The sequence below is a fragment of the Cavia porcellus genome, unplaced genomic scaffold, assembly GCF_034190915.1.
Source record: "Cavia porcellus strain 051 isolate PalLab524CR breed Dunkin Hartley unplaced genomic scaffold, mCavPor4.1 scaffold_34, whole genome shotgun sequence".
NCBI lineage: Eukaryota > Metazoa > Chordata > Mammalia > Rodentia > Caviidae > Cavia > Cavia porcellus.
The window spans coordinates 38023315-38038991 of record NW_026947517.1 but is presented as its reverse complement, the minus strand read 5'-3'; positions in this window follow the sequence as shown (position 1 = coordinate 38038991).

Sequence of the window (15677 nt, the reverse complement as noted above, 5' to 3'; positions counted from 1 at the left end):
CACCACCCCGTGATGTTTTTCTCACTCCTACTAGTGAATGTAATGTAACACACACCCATACAATGCGCACCACCCCGTGATGTTTTTCTCACTCCTACTAGTGAATGTAATGTAACACACACCCATACAATGCGCACCACCCCGTGATGTTTTTCTCACTCTTACTAGTGAATGTAATGTAACACACAGCCATACAATGCGCACCACCCCGTGATATTTTTCTCACTGCTACTAGTGAATGTAATGTAACACACACCCATACAATGCACACCACCCCGTGATGTTTTTCTCACTCCTACTAGTGAATGTAATGTAACACACACCCATACAATGCGCACCACCCCGTGATGTTTTTCTCACTCCTACCAGTGAATGTAATGTAACACACACCCATACAATGCACACCACCCCGTGATGTTTTTCTCACTCGTACTAGTGAATGTAATGTAACACACACCCATACAATGCGCACCACCCCGTGATGTATTTCTCACTCCTACTAGTGAATGTAATGTAACACACACCTATGCAATGCGCACCACCCCGTGATGTTTTTCTCACTCCTACCAGTGAATGTAATGTAACACACACCCATACAATGCACACCACCCCGTGATGTTTTTCTCACTCCTACTAGTGAATGTAATGTAACACACACCCATACAATGCGCACCACCCCGTGATGTTTTTCTCACTCCTACTAGTGAATGTAATGTAACACACACCCATACAATGCGCACCACCCCGTGATGTTTTTCTCACTCCTACTAGTGAATGTAATGTAACACACACCCATACAATGCGCACCACGCCGCGATGTTTTTCAGAAACCTATCCTACATTGCCACTGCATGTTCCCTGACCTCCCCATGCTGACCACCCCGCGGTGCATTTCCCCATCCTACATTGCCACTCACTGCCTATCTTAATTCAGACCCTCCAATTCACACCACCCTGTGATGTTTTTCTCACTCCTACTAGTGAATGTAATGTAACACACAGCCATACAATGCGCACCACCCCGTGATGTTTTTCTCACTCCTACTAGTGAATGTAATGTAACACACACCCATACAATGCGCACCACCCCGTGATGTTTTTCTCACTCCTACTAGTGATTGTAATGTAACACACACCCATACAGTGCGCACCACCCCGTGATGTTTTTCTCACTCCTACTAGTGAATGTAATGTAACACACACCCATACAGTGCGCACCACCCCGTGATGTTTTTCTCACTCCTACTAGTGAATGTAATGTAACACACACCCATACAATGCGCACCACCCCGTGATGTTTTTCTCACTCCTACTAGTGAATCTAATGTAACACACACCCATACAATGCGCACCACCCCGTGATGTTTTTCTCTCTCCTACTAGTGAATCAAATGTAACACACACCCATACAATGCGCACCACCCCGTGATGTTTTTCTCACTACTAATAGTGCATGTAATGTAACACACACCCATACAATGCGCACCACCGCGTGATGTTTTTCTCACTCCTACTAGTGAATGTAATGTAACACACACCCATACAATGCGCACCACCCCATGAGGTATTCTCACTCCTACTAGTGAATGTAATGTAACACACACCCATACAATGGGCACCACCCCGTGATGTTTTTCTCACTCCTACTAGTGAATCTAATGTAACACACACCCATACAATGCGCCCCACCCAGTGATGTTTTTCTCACTCCTACTAGTGAATCTAATGTAACACACACCCATACAATGCGCACCACCCCGCGATGTTTTTTAGATACCTATCCTACATTGCCACTGCATGTTCCCTGACCTCCCCATGCTGACCACCCCGCGGTGCTTTTCTCCATCCTACATTGCCACTGACTGCCTATCCTAATTCAGACCCTCTGATTCACACCACCCCGTGATGTTTTTCTCACTCCTACTAGTGAATGTAATGTGACACACACCCATAAAATGCGCACCACCCCGTGATGTTTCTCTCATACCTACTAGTGAATGTAATGTAACACACACCCATACAATGCGCACCACCCCGTGATGTTTTTCTCACTCCTACTAGTGAATGTAATGTAACACACACCCATACAATGCACACCACCCCGTGATGTTTTTCTCACTCCTACTAGTGAATGTAATGTAACACACACCCATACAATGCGCACCACCCCGTGATGTTTTTCTCACTCCTACTAGTGAATGTAATGTAACACACACCCATACAATGCGCACCACCGCGTGATGTTTTTCTCACTCCTACTAGTGAATGTAATGTAACACACACCCATACAATGCGCACCACCCCGTGATGTTTTTCTCACTCCTACTAGTGAATGTAATGTAACACACACCCATACAATGCGCACCACCCCGTGATGTTTTTCTCACTCCTACTAGTGAATGTAATGTAACACACACCCATACAATGCGCACCACCCCGTGATGTTTTTCTCACTCCTACTAGTGAATGTAATGTAACACACACCCATACAATGCGCACCACCCCGTGGTGTTTTTCTCACTCCTACTAGTGAATGTAATGTAACACACACCCATACAATGCGCACCACCCCGTGATGTTTTTCTCACTCCTACTAGTGAATGTAATGTAACACCCAACCATACAATGCGCACCACCCCGTGATGTTTTTCTCACTCCTACTAGTGAATGTAATGTAACACACACCCATACAATGCGCACCACCCCGTGATGTTTTTTTCACTCCTACTAGTGAATGTAATGTAACACACACCCATACAATGCGCACCACCCCGTGATCTTTTTCTCACTCCTACTAGTGAGTGTAATGTAACACACACCCATACAATGCGCACCACCCCGTGATGTTTTTCTCACTCCTACTAGTGAATGTAATGTATCACACACCCATACAATGCGCACCACCCCGTGATGTTTTTTCCACTCCTACTAGTGAATCTAATGTAACACACACACATACAATGCGCACCACCCCGCGATGATTTTCAGAAACCTATCCTACATTGCCACTGCATGTTCCCTGTCCTCCCCATGCTGACCACCCCGCGGTGCTTTTCTCCATCCTATATTGCCACAAACTGCCTATCCTAATTCAGACCCTCCGATTCACACCACCCCGTGATGTTTTTCTCACTCCTACTAGTGAATGTAATGTGACACACACCCATAAAATGCGCACCACCCCGTGATGTTTCTCTCACACCTACTAGTGAATGTAATGTAACACACACCCATACAATGCGCACCACCCCGTGATGTTTTTCTCACTCCTACTAGTGAATGTAATGTAACACACACCCATACAATGCGCACCACCCCGTGATGTTTTTCTCACTCCTACTAGTGAATGTCATGTAACACACAGCCATACAATGCGCACCACCCCGTGATATTTTTCTCACTGCTACTAGTGAATGTAATGTAACACACACCCATACAATGCGCACCACCCCGTGATGTTTTTCTCACTCCTACTAGTGAATGTAATGTAACACACACCCATACAATGCGCACCACCCCGTGATGTTTTTCTCACTCCTACTAGTGAATGTAATGTAACACACACCCATACAATGCGCACCACCCCGTGATGTTTTTCTCACTCCTACTAGTGAATCTAATGTAACACACACCCATACAATGCGCACCACCCCGTGTTGTTTTTCTCACTCCTACTAGTGAATGTAATGTAACACACACCCATACAATGCGCACCACCCCGTGATGTTTTTCTCACTCCTACTAGTGAATGTAATGTAACACACACCCATACAATGCGCACCACCCCGTGATGTTTTTCTCACTCCTACTAGTGAATGTAATGTATCACACACCCATACAATGCGCACCACCCCGTGATGTTTTTCCCACTCCTACTAGTGAATCTAATGTAACACACACCCATACAATGCGCACCACCCCACGATGTTTTTCAGAAACCTATCCTACATTGCCAGAGCATGTTCCCTGACCTCCCCATGCTGACCACCCCGCGGTGCTTTTCTCCATCCTATATTGCCACACACTGCCTATCCTAATTCAGACTCTCCGATTTACACCACCCCGTGATGTTTTTCTCACTCTTACTAGTGAATGTAATGTGACCCACACCCATAAAATGTGCACCACCCCCTAATGTTTCTCTCACACCGACTAGTGAATGTAATGTAACACACACCCATACAATGCGCACCACCCCGTGATGTTTTTCTCACTCCTACTAGTGAATGTAATGTAACACACACCCATACAATGCGCACCACCCCGTGATGTTTTTCTCACTCTTACTAGTGAATGTAATGTAACACACAGCCATACAATGCGCACCACCCCGTGATATTTTTCTCACTGCTACTAGTGAATGTAATGTAACACACACCCATACAATGCGCACCACCCCGTGATGTTTTTCTCACTCCTACTAGTGAATGTAATGTAACACACACCCATACAATGCGCACCACCCCGTGATGTTTTTCTCACTCCTAGTACTGAATGTAATGTAACACACACCCATACAATGCGCACCACCCCGTGATGTTTTTCTCACTCCTACTAGTGAATCTAATGTAACACACACCCATACAATGCGCACCACCCCGTGATGTTTTTCTCACTCCTACTAGTGAATGTAATGTAACACACACCCATACAATGCGCACCACCCCGTGATGTTTTTCTCACTCCTACTAGTGAATGTAATGTAACACACACCCATGCAATGCGCACCACCCCGTGATGTTTTTCTCACTCCTACTAGTGAATGTAATGTAACACACACCCATACAATGCACACCACCCCGTGATGTTTTTCTCACTCCTACTAGTGAATGTAATGTAACACACACCCATACAATGCGCACCACCCCGTGATGTTTTTCTCACTCCTACTAGTGAATGTAATGTAACACACACCCATACAATGCGCACCACCCCGTGATGTTTTTCTCACTCCTACTAGTGAATGTAATGTAACACACACCCATACAATGCGCACCACGCCGCGATGTTTTTCAGAAACCTATCCTACATTGCCACTGCATGTTCCCTGACCTCCCCATGCTGACCACCCCGCGGTGCATTTCCCCATCCTACATTGCCACTCACTGCCTATCTTAATTCAGACCCTCCAATTCACACCACCCTGTGATGTTTTTCTCACTCCTACTAGTGAATGTAATGTAACACACAGCCATACAATGCGCACCACCCCGTGATGTTTTTCTCACTCCTACTAGTGAATGTAATGTAACACACACCCATACAATGCGCACCACCCCGTGATGTTTTTCTCACTCCTACTAGTGAATGTAATGTAACACACACCCATACAATGCGCACCACCCCGTGATGTTTTTCTCACTCCTACTAGTGAATGTAATGTAACACACACCCATAAAGTGCGCACCACCCCGTGATGTTTTTCTCACTCCTACTAGTGATTGTAATGTAACACACACCCATACAGTGCGCACCACCCCGTGATGTTTTTCTCACTCCTACTAGTGAATGTAATGTAACACACACCCATACAGTGCGCACCACCCCGTGATGTTTTTCTCACTCCTACTAGTGAATGTAATGTAACACACACCCATACAATGCGCACCACCCCGTGATGTTTTTCTCACTCCTACTAGTGAATCTAATGTAACACACACCCATACAATGCGCACCACCCCGTGATGTTTTTCTCTCTCCTACTAGTGAATCAAATGTAACACACACCCATACAATGCGCACCACCCCGTGATGTTTTTCTCACTACTAATAGTGCATGTAATGTAACACACACCCATACAATGCGCACCACCGCGTGATGTTTTTCTCACTCCTACTAGTGAATGTAATGTAACACACACCCATACAATGCGCACCACCCCATGAGGTTTTTCTCACTCCTACTAGTGAATGTAATGTAACACACACCCATACAATGGGCACCACCCCGTGATGTTTTTCTCACTCCTACTAGTGAATCTAATGTAACACACACCCATACAATGCGCCCCACCCGGTGATGTTTTTCTCACTCCTACTAGTGAATCTAATGTAACACACACCCATACAATGCGCACCACCCCGCGATGTTTTTTAGATACCTATCCTACATTGCCACTGCATGTTCCCTGACCTCCCCATGCTGACCACCCCGCGGTGCTTTTCTCCATCCTACATTGCCACTAACTGCCTATTCTAATTCAGACCCTCTGATTCACACCACCCCGTGATGTTTTTCTCACTCCTACAAGTGAATGTAATGTGACACACACCCATAAAATGCGCACCACCCCGTGATGTTTCTCTCATACCTACTAGTGAATGTAATGTAACACACACCCATACAATGCGCACCACCCCGTGATGTTTTTCTCACTCCTACTAGTGAATGTAATGTAAAACACACCCATACAATGCACACCACCCCGTGATGTTTTTCTCACTCCTACTAGTGAATGTAATGTAACACACACCCATACAATGCGCACCACCCCGTGATGTTTTTCTCACTCCTACTAGTGAATGTAATGTAACACACACCCATACAATGCGCACCACCGCGTGATGTTTTTCTCACTCCTACTAGTGAATGTAATGTAACACACACCCATACAATGCGCACCACCCCGTGATGTTTTTCTCACTCCTACTAGTGAATCTAATGTAACAAACACCCATACAATGCGCACCACCCCGTGATGTTTTTCTCACTCCTACTAGTGAATGTAATGTAACACACACCCATACAATGCGCACCACCCCGTGATGTTTTTCTCACTCCTACTAGTGAATGTAATGTAACACACACCCATACAATGCGCACCACCCCGTGGTGTTTTTCTCACTCCTACTAGTGAATGTAATGTAACACACACCCATACAATGCGCACCACCCCGTGATGTTTTTCTCACTCCTACTAGTGAATGTAATGTAACACCCAACCATACAATGCGCACCACCCCGTGATGTTTTTCTCACTCCTACTAGTGAATGTAATGTAACACACACCCATACAATGCGCACCACCCCGTGATGTTTTTTTCACTCCTACTAGTGAATGTAATGTAACACACACCCATACAATGCGCACCACCCCGTGATCTTTTTCTCACTCCTACTAGTGAGTGTAATGTAACACACACCCATACAATGCGCACCACCCCGTGATGTTTTTCTCACTCCTACTAGTGAATGTAATGTATCACACACCCATACAATGCGCACCACCCCGTGATGTTTTTTCCACTCCTACTAGTGAATCTAATGTAACACACACACATACAATGCGCACCACCCCGCGATGATTTTCAGAAACCTATCCTACATTGCCACTGCATGTTCCCTGTCCTCCCCATGCTGACCACCCCGCGGTGCTTTTCTCCATCCTATATTGCCACAAACTGCCTATCCTAATTCAGACCCTCCGATTCACACCACCCCGTGATGTTTTTCTCACTCCTACTAGTGAATGTAATGTGACACACACCCATAAAATGCGCACCACCCCGTGATGTTTTTCTCACTCCTACTAGTGAATGTAATGTAACACACACCCATGCAATGCGCACCACCCCGTGATGTTTTTCTCACTCCTACTAGTGAATGTCATGTAACACACAGCCATACAATGCGCACCACCCCGTGATATTTTTCTCACTGCTACTAGTGAATGTAATGTAACACACACCCATACAATGCGCACCACCCCGTGATGTTTTTCTCACTCCTACTAGTGAATGTAATGTAACACACACCCATACAATGCGCACCACCCCGTGATGTTTTTCTCACTCCTAGTAGTGAATGTAATGTAACACACACCCATACAATGCGCACCACCCCGTGATGTTTTTCTCACTCCTACTAGTGAATCTAATGTAACACACACCCATACAATGCGCACCACCCCGTGTTGTTTTTCTCACTCCTACTAGTGAATGTAATGTAACACACACCCATACAATGCGCACCACCCCGTGATGTTTTTCTCACTCCTACTAGTGAATGTAATGTAACACACACCCATACAATGCGCACCACGCCGCGATGTTTTTCAGAAACCTATCCTACATTGCCACTGCATGTTCCCTGACCTCCCCATGCTGACCACCCCGCGGTGCATTTCCCCATCCTACATTGCCACTCACTGCCTATCTTAATACAGACCCTCCAATTCACACCACCCTGTGATGTTTTTCTCACTCCTACTAGTGAATGTAATGTAACACACAGCCATACAATGCGCACCACCCCGTGATGTTTTTCTCACTCCTACTAGTGAATGTAATGTAACACACACCCATACAATGCGCACCACCCCGTGATGTTTTTCTCACTCCTACTAGTGAATGTAATGTAACACACACCCATACAATGCGCACCACCCCGTGATGTTTTTCTCACTCCTACTAGTGAATGTAATGTAACACACACCCATAAAGTGCGCACCACCCCGTGATGTTTTTCTCACTCCTACTAGTGATTGTAATGTAACACACACCCATACAGTGCGCACCACCCCGTGATGTTTTTCTCACTCCTACTAGTGAATGTAATGTAACACACACCCATACAGTGCGCACCACCCCGTGATGTTTTTCTCACTCCTACTAGTGAATGTAATGTAACACACACCCATACAATGCGCACCACCCCGTGATGTTTTTCTCACTCCTACTAGTGAATGTAATGTAACACACACCCATACAATGCGCACCACCCCGTGATGTTTTTCTCTCTCCTACTAGTGAATCAAATGTAACACACACCCATACAATGCGCACCACCCCGTGATGTTTTTCTCACTACTAATAGTGCATGTAATGTAACACACACCCATACAATGCGCACCACCGCGTGATGTTTTTCTCACTCCTACTAGTGAATGTAATGTAACACACACCCATACAATGCGCACCACCCCATGAGGTTTTTCTCACTCCTACTAGTGAATGTAATGTAACACACACCCATACAATGGGCACCACCCCGTGATGTTTTTCTCACTCCTACTAGTGAATCTAATGTAACACACACCCATACAATGCGCCCCACCCGGTGATGTTTTTCTCACTCCTACTAGTGAATCTAATGTAACACACACCCATACAATGGGCACCACCCCGCTATGTTTTTTAGATACCTATCCTACATTGCCACTGCATGTTCCCTGACCTCCCCATGCTGACCACCCCGCGGTGCTTTTCTCCATCCTACATTGCCACTGACTGCCTATCCTAATTCAGACCCTCCGATTCACACCACCCCGTGATGTTTTTCTCACTCCTACTAGTGAATGTAATGTGACACACACCCATAAAATGCGCACTACCCCGTGATGTTTCTCTCACACCTACTAGTGAATGTAATGTAACACACACCCATACAATGCGCACCACCCCGTGATGTTTTTCTCACTCCTATTAGTGAATGTAATGTAACACACACCCATACAATGCGCACCACTCCGTGATGTTTTTCTCACTCCTACTAGTGAATGTCATGTAACACACAGCCATACAATGCGCACCACCCCGTGATATTTTTCTCACTGCTACTAGTGAATGTAATGTAACACACACCCATACAATGCGCACCACCCCGTGATGTTTTTCTCACTCCTACTAGTGAATGTAATGTAACACACACCCATACAATGCGCACCACCCCGTGATGTTTTTCTCACTCCTACTAGTGAATGTAATGTAACACACACCCATACAATGCGCACCACCCCGTGATGTTTTTCTCACTCCTAGTAGTGAATGTAATGTAACACACACCCATACAATGCGCACCACCCCGTGATGTTTTTCTCACTCCTACTAGTGAATCTAATGTAACACACACCCATACAATGCGCACCACCCCGTGTTGTTTTTCTCACTCCTACTAGTGAATGTAATGTAACACACACCCATACAATGCGCACCACCACGTGATGTTTTTCTCACTCCTACTAATGAATGTAATGTAACACACACCCATACAATGCGCACCACCCCGTGATGTTTTTCTCACTCCTAGTAGTGAATGTAATGTAACACACACCCATACAATGCGCACCACCACGTGATGTTTTTCTCACTCCTACTAATGAATGTAATGTAACACACACCCATGCAATGCGCACCACCCCGTGATGTTTTTCTCACTCCTACTAGTGAATGTAATGTAACACACACCCATACAATGCGCACCACCCCGTGATGTTTTTCTCACTCCTACTAGTGAATGTAATGTAACACACACCCATACAATGCGCACCACCCAGTGATGTTTTTCTCACTCCTCCTAGTGAATCTAATGTAACACACACCCATACAATGCGCACCACCCCGTGATGTTTTTCTCACTCCTACTAGTGAATCTAATGTAACACACACCCATACAATGCGCACAACCCCGTGATGTTTTTCTCACTCCTACTAGTGTATGTAATGAAACACACACCCATACAATGCGCACCACCCCGTGATGTTTTTCTCAATCCTACTAGTGAATGTAATATAACACACACCCATACAATGCGCACCACCCCGTGATGTTTTTCTCACTCCTACTAGTGAATGTAATGTAACACACACCCATACAATGGGCACCACCCCGTGATGTTTTTCTCACTCCTACTAGTGAATCTAATGTAACACACACCCATACAATGCGCACCACCCGGTGATGTTTTTCTCACTCCTACTAGTGAATCTAATGTAACACACACCCATACAATGCGCACCACCCCGCGATGTTTTTCAGAAACCTATCCTATATTGCCACTGCATGTTCCCTGACCTCCCCATGCTGACCACCCCGCGGTGCTTTTCTCCATCCTACATTGCAACTGACTGCCTATCCTAATTCAGACCCTCCGATTCACACCACCCCGTGATGTTTTTCTCACTCCTACTAGTGAATGTAATGTGACACACACCCATAAAATGCGCACCACCCCGTGATGTTTCTCTCACACCTACTAGTGAATGTAATGTAACACACACCCATGCAATGCGCACCACCCCGTGATGTTTTTCTCACTCCTACTAGTGAATGTAATGTGACACACACCCATGCAATGCGCACCACCCCGTGATGTTTTTCTCACTCCTACTAGTGAATGTAATGTGACACACCCCCATAAAATGCGCACCACCCCGTGATGTTTCTCTCATACCTACTAGTGAATGTAATGTAACACACACCCATACAATGCGCACCACCCCGTGATGTTTTTCTCACTCCTACTAGTGAATGTAATGTAACACACACCCATACAATGCACACCACCCCGTGATGTTTCTCTCACTCCTACTAGTGAATGTAATGTAACACACACCCATACAATGCGCACCACCCCGTGATGTTTTTCTCACTCCTACTAGTGAATGTAATGTAACACACACCCATACAATGCGCACCACCGCGTGATGTTTTTCTCACTCCTACTAGTGAATGTAATGTAACACACACCCATACAATGCGCACCACCCCGTGATGTTTTTCTCACTCCTACTAGTGAATCTAATGTAACACACACCCATACAATGCGCACCACCCCGTGATGTTTTTCTCACTCCTACTAGTGAATGTAATGTAACACACACCCATACAATGCGCACCACCCCGTGATGTTTTTCTCACTCCTACTAGTGAATGTAATGTAACACACACCCATACAATGCGCACCACCCCGCGATGATTTTCAGAAACCTATCCTACATTGCCACTGCATGTTCCCTGTCCTCCCCATGCTGACCACCCCGCGGTGCTTTTCTCCATCCTATATTGCCACAAACTGCCTATCCTAATTCAGACCCTCCGATTCACACCACCCCGTGATGTTTTTCTCACTCCTACTAGTGAATGTAATGTGACACACACCCATAAAATGCGCACCACCCCGTGATGTTTCTCTCACACCTACTAGTGAATGTAATGTAACACACACCCATACAATGCGCACCACCCCGTGATGTTTTTCTCACTCCTACTAGTGAATGTAATGTAACACACACCCATACAATGCGCACCACCCCGTGATGTTTTTCTCACTCCTACTAGTGAATGTCATGTAACACACAGCCATACAATGCGCACCACCCCGTGATATTTTTCTCACTGCTACTAGTGAATGTAATGTAACACACACCCATACAATGCGCACCACCCCGTGATGTTTTTCTCACTCCTACTAGTGAATGTAATGTAACACACACCCATACAATGCGCACCACCCCGTGATGTTTTTCTCACTCCTAGTAGTGAATGTAATGTAACACACACCCATACAATGCGCACCACCCCGTGATGTTTTTCTCACTCCTACTAGTGAATCTAATGTAACACACACCCATACAATGCGCACCACCCCGTGTTGTTTTTCTCACTCCTACTAGTGAATGTAATGTAACACACACCCATACAATGCGCACCACCCCGTGATGTTTTTCTCACTCCTACTAGTGAATGTAATGTAACACACACCCATACAATGCGCACCACGCCGCGATGTTTTTCAGAAACCTATCCTACATTGCCACTGCATGTTCCCTGACCTCCCCATGCTGACCACCCCGCGGTGCATTTCCCCATCCTACATTGCCACTCACTGCCTATCTTAATACAGACCCTCCAATTCACACCACCCTGTGATGTTTTTCTCACTCCTACTAGTGAATGTAATGTAACACACAGCCATACAATGCGCACCACCCCGTGATGTTTTTCTCACTCCTACTAGTGAATGTAATGTAACACACACCCATACAATGCGCACCACCCCGTGATGTTTTTCTCACTCCTACTAGTGAATGTAATGTAACACACACCCATACAATGCGCACCACCCCGTGATGTTTTTCTCACTCCTACTAGTGAATGTAATGTAACACACACCCATAAAGTGCGCACCACCCCGTGATGTTTTTCTCACTCCTACTAGTGATTGTAATGTAACACACACCCATACAGTGCGCACCACCCCGTGATGTTTTTCTCACTCCTACTAGTGAATGTAATGTAACACACACCCATACAGTGCGCACCACCCCGTGATGTTTTTCTCACTCCTACTAGTGAATGTAATGTAACACACACCCATACAATGCGCACCACCCCGTGATGTTTTTCTCACTCCTACTAGTGAATCTAATGTAACACACACCCATACAATGCGCACCACCCCGTGATGTTTTTCTCTCTCCTACTAGTGAATCAAATGTAACACACACCCATACAATGCGCACCACCCCGTGATGTTTTTCTCACTACTAATAGTGCATGTAATGTAACACACACCCATACAATGCGCACCACCGCGTGATGTTTTTCTCACTCCTACTAGTGAATGTAATGTAACACACACCCATACAATGCGCACCACCCCATGAGGTTTTTCTCACTCCTACTAGTGAATGTAATGTAACACACACCCATACAATGGGCACCACCCCGTGATGTTTTTCTCACTCCTACTAGTGAATCTAATGTAACACACACCCATACAATGCGCCCCACCCGGTGATGTTTTTCTCACTCCTACTAGTGAATCTAATGTAACACACACCCATACAATGGGCACCACCCCGCTATGTTTTTTAGATACCTATCCTACATTGCCACTGCATGTTCCCTGACCTCCCCATGCTGACCACCCCGCGGTGCTTTTCTCCATCCTACATTGCCACTGACTGCCTATCCTAATTCAGACCCTCCGATTCACACCACCCCGTGATGTTTTTCTCACTCCTACTAGTGAATGTAATGTGACACACACCCATAAAATGCGCACTACCCCGTGATGTTTCTCTCACACCTACTAGTGAATGTAATGTAACACACACCCATACAATGCGCACCACCCCGTGATGTTTTTCTCACTCCTATTAGTGAATGTAATGTAACACACACCCATACAATGCGCACCACTCCGTGATGTTTTTCTCACTCCTACTAGTGAATGTCATGTAACACACAGCCATACAATGCGCACCACCCCGTGATATTTTTCTCACTGCTACTAGTGAATGTAATGTAACACACACCCATACAATGCGCACCACCCCGTGATGTTTTTCTCACTCCTACTAGTGAATGTAATGTAACACACACCCATACAATGCGCACCACCCCGTGATGTTTTTCTCACTCCTACTAGTGAATGTAATGTAACACACACCCATACAATGCGCACCACCCCGTGATGTTTTTCTCACTCCTAGTAGTGAATGTAATGTAACACACACCCATACAATGCGCACCACCCCGTGATGTTTTTCTCACTCCTACTAGTGAATCTAATGTAACACACACCCATACAATGCGCACCACCCCGTGTTGTTTTTCTCACTCCTACTAGTGAATGTAATGTAACACACACCCATACAATGCGCACCACCACGTGATGTTTTTCTCACTCCTACTAATGAATGTAATGTAACACACACCCATACAATGCGCACCACCCCGTGATGTTTTTCTCACTCCTAGTAGTGAATGTAATGTAACACACACCCATACAATGCGCACCACCACGTGATGTTTTTCTCACTCCTACTAATGAATGTAATGTAACACACACCCATGCAATGCGCACCACCCCGTGATGTTTTTCTCACTCCTACTAGTGAATGTAATGTAACACACACCCATACAATGCGCACCACCCCGTGATGTTTTTCTCACTCCTACTAGTGAATGTAATGTAACACACACCCATACAATGCGCACCACCCAGTGATGTTTTTCTCACTCCTCCTAGTGAATCTAATGTAACACACACCCATACAATGCGCACCACCCCGTGATGTTTTTCTCACTCCTACTAGTGAATCTAATGTAACACACACCCATACAATGCGCACAACCCCGTGATGTTTTTCTCACTCCTACTAGTGTATGTAATGAAACACACACCCATACAATGCGCACCACCCCGTGATGTTTTTCTCAATCCTACTAGTGAATGTAATATAACACACACCCATACAATGCGCACCACCCCGTGATGTTTTTCTCACTCCTACTAGTGAATGTAATGTAACACACACCCATACAATGGGCACCACCCCGTGATGTTTTTCTCACTCCTACTAGTGAATCTAATGTAACACACACCCATACAATGCGCACCACCCGGTGATGTTTTTCTCACTCCTACTAGTGAATCTAATGTAACACACACCCATACAATGCGCACCACCCCGCGATGTTTTTCAGAAACCTATCCTATATTGCCACTGCATGTTCCCTGACCTCCCCATGCTGACCACCCCGCGGTGCTTTTCTCCATCCTACATTGCAACTGACTGCCTATCCTAATTCAGACCCTCCGATTCACACCACCCCGTGATGTTTTTCTCACTCCTACTAGTGAATGTAATGTGACACACACCCATAAAATGCGCACCACCCCGTGATGTTTCTCTCACACCTACTAGTGAATGTAATGTAACACACACCCATGCAATGCGCACCACCCCGTGATGTTTTTCTCACTCCTACTAGTGAATGTAATGTGACACACACCCATGCAATGCGCACCACCCCGTGATGTTTTTCTCACTCCTACTAGTGAATGTAATGTGACACACCCCCATAAAATGCGCACCACCCCGTGATGTTTCTCTCATACCTACTAGTGAATGTAATGTAACACACACCCATACAATGCGCACCACCC